Below are 3,215 nucleotides of genomic sequence, written 5' to 3'. Positions count from 1 at the left end.
GCATGTATCCCGTGCCACCCAACGTGCTCTAAAAGGTGTAAGTCAACTACCCTGGCCAGCAAGATCTCCGGATATGTCCCCCATTGAGCATGTTTGGGACTGGATGAAGCGTCGTCTCACGTGGTCTGCACGTCCAGCACGAACGCTGGTCCAACTGAGGCGCCAGGTGGAAATGGCATGGCAAGCCGTTCCACAGGACTACATCCAGCATCTCTACGATCGTCTCCATGGGAGAATAGCAGCCTGCATTTCTGCGAAAGGTGGATATACACTGTACTAGTGCCGACATTGTGCATGCTCTGTTGCCTGTGTCTATGTGCGTGTGGTTCTGTCAGTGTGATCATGTGATGTATCTGACCACAGGAATGTGTCAATAAAGTTTCCCCTTCCTGGGACAATGAATTCACGGTGTTCTTATTTCAATTTCCAGGAGTGTAATAATGAAATAATGAGTGAAAGGAGAGCGTGCTCCCGACACATAGCCCCACTGCTCTCGAATAGCACCAAGTGAGCCGCCGAGCTCAACGTCCCCATTTGACGGATGGAACACCATCAATAATGTCATATGGCCTCACTTATGAGACACTGCGGAGAGGTTTCGTATTTCATCCAGGACACTGGCGTAAAGACTGGTGATCAGGAACCACCTCTCCTCTTCTTCGTTACCAAATACTGGAAGCGAAGCTTTCATCCACCTCTAGGCTTCGAACTGGCGTTCCTCCGAGTCGAGCGTCATTGCAGAGGCGTTCGTTACAGACCTTGGTTACGGAGGTTGAGAGACAGTACTCCATTACAGATAACGGCGTCATCTATAAAAACCTGAAGTTACTACTAATGTTGCTTGCTAGATCATTAATGTACGACGTGAACAGCTAGGGTCCCAACATACTTCCCTGAAGCACACCCGAAATTACTTCTGTTGATGACTCTCCATCAAGATAACACGCTACATAGTCCCTGCCAATAAATTCGTAATCCACTCAAAAATTTCGATAATAAGTATAGGTGTGGTATTGAGTCAAATGCTTTTCGGGCGTCAAGATTTAATGCATCTTCCTAGCTGCCTTTATCGATGGCCTTCAGGATGTCATGTGAGAAAAGCCTGAGCTGGGACCCGCATGACCGATGTTTCTGAAATCCAAGCTGAGTGTCATGGAGGAGCTCATTCTGTTCGACATAACTCATTACGTCAGAATCTTCTTCTGTCAATCCAGGAATAGGGTTTATGGCATTTCCACGCCTTCCCACACTCCTTCTTCCAGTAGAAGTGTATTCCATTGCTTGTCAACGGATTCTCTGAGGTGACATACGCTATGCATGCTCCTTCAGATCCTGCTTTCATTGGATTACTTTTTCCACTTAATGGCTGAACCCCCTAGTTCTTTCTTCATTTCTTATTCTGTCTTCCTCTTGCACAGCTTTCCACTGAGCTAAGGAACTTTATTTCTTACATTTCAATTTGCCTTAGGTCTTTTGTTCTGAGTTTCCAGCCCTCTGTTCCATAAATTGCGAAGTACTGTGACATAAAGTTTCATTTCAGTTTATCTTCTAGTTTTACGCTTCAATGTACTTTCTATAGTGCTCCATATGTGTTGATATTTGTTCATTTTCTTATTTATATCTTTCTCTTCTTCAAAATTTATTTGACATCATAGATACTAGAAATGAGACAATTGTTCTATTATTATATTATTGATGATTATCTTAGTCCTTATAGGGTACTTTCCTAAAAAACTCATTTTTTTCGCTTTTGTTGTTGATTTCTTTATATTATAATTTTTTATGCCTTTAGATTGTAATTTAGGTTTTTATTGTTTACCCTATGTACCGCTGTTTGTAATTTGTCTTCACTGTCCTGTATGATTACCCAGTCGAAGGCAAAAGACATTGTATTGAGAAATTTACCTGACCTAATTCTTATAGTAGGCAACGGTATTGCCGCAGTGGATACACCGGTTTCCGTCAGATCACCGAAGTTAAGCGCTGTCGGGTGTGGCCAGCACTTGGATGGGTGACCATCCGGGTCGCCATGCGCTGTTGCCACTTTTCCGGGTGCTCCCAATTGAAGAGCTACTCGACCGAATAGTAGCGGCTCCGGTCAAAGAAAACCATCATAACGACTGAGAGAGCGGTGTGCTGACCACACGCGCCTCCTATCCGCATCCTCTGCTGAGGATGACACGGTGGTCGGATGGTTCCGATGGTCCACTTGTGGCCCGAAGACGGAGTGCTATAATTCTTATGCCCTGAGGTGTTCTGTGCATCATCCACTCTCTGACCAGGTCGTCGATGCCGATGTCGAACAGTCAAGGTGGCACACTACAGCCTTGTTTTACTCCCTGGTTTATTTCCATTTCTGGTGTCAGCATTTTGCCACTATCTATTCTTATTTGGCATACTTGTATCAGGTGTCTGGGGCAACCTCTTTTCCCTGTAGATGCGGTCAAATGCCTTCTCAAAGTCGATGAATGAAGGCATGTCTGCAAATTGAATTCTCACCTTCTATGTACATTTTGTTTCAGAGTGAAACATCATCGGCACAAGATCTTACTTTACGTACGCCTGCTTATTGTTCTAATAAAATTGAATTGGAGGAGTTTCGAAGCCTTTCATTAATTATTTTGCTGTACAGCTGTGGCAGCTACAGCAGAATAATTCAGCTCTGAATGTCTTCTAAAGTTCTGCAGCCATTGGATATCGAACGGTACTATTGTGCATCACTTGTGCTACACATTTTGTAGATGAATGTGACCTGTGCGTATGCCTTGTCATATGCAGCGAGCTGAGGTAAATGTGTGACGGTGGCGACTTCTATATACCACGGCGAGGATGAGCTTTCGCGTGGTATGGCTGCTACCGGCGGGATTCCAGCACTGAATTGACGGATTCCTTGCCGTACTGGTGACCTGTCTCTTCGCTGTTACAAACCGCGATGGCACCAACACGTGATGGCGACAGTTTTCCTCAAAACAAGGCACTGCGGGTACTTCTGACAAGGTAGAAAGTGAAAACACTAGTGCCTCTTTGATGTAAAAGCGTCGTAGGGACACCCACGAACTAGTCGCGAGCAAATGCGCTGACATCGCGTTTCTTGCACAGTGTTTGCCGACAGTGAATATGAACTCTGACGACATTTCAGCCACAGTACACGTCGATCAACGCTAACGATCAAAAAAATTAAGTTTAAATGCCACCTGGTGGCTTTCAGAACACGT

The 3,215-nt window shown here is 44.9% G+C and overlaps 1 pseudogene; it reads left to right on the top strand.

Moving 5' to 3' along the window:
• The first annotated feature begins 1,925 nt into the window (after positions 1–1,925).
• On the top strand, positions 1,926–2,043 carry LOC124614317 (annotated as a pseudogene).
• The last annotated feature ends 1,172 nt before the right edge of the window (positions 2,044–3,215 follow it).

This window comes from Schistocerca americana, chromosome 4, assembly GCF_021461395.2.
Source record: "Schistocerca americana isolate TAMUIC-IGC-003095 chromosome 4, iqSchAmer2.1, whole genome shotgun sequence".
In the NCBI taxonomy this organism is placed as follows: Eukaryota; Metazoa; Arthropoda; class Insecta; order Orthoptera; family Acrididae; genus Schistocerca; species Schistocerca americana.
The sequence above is the reverse complement of the archived record's forward strand: the minus strand, read 5'-3'. Positions and strand labels throughout refer to the sequence as shown.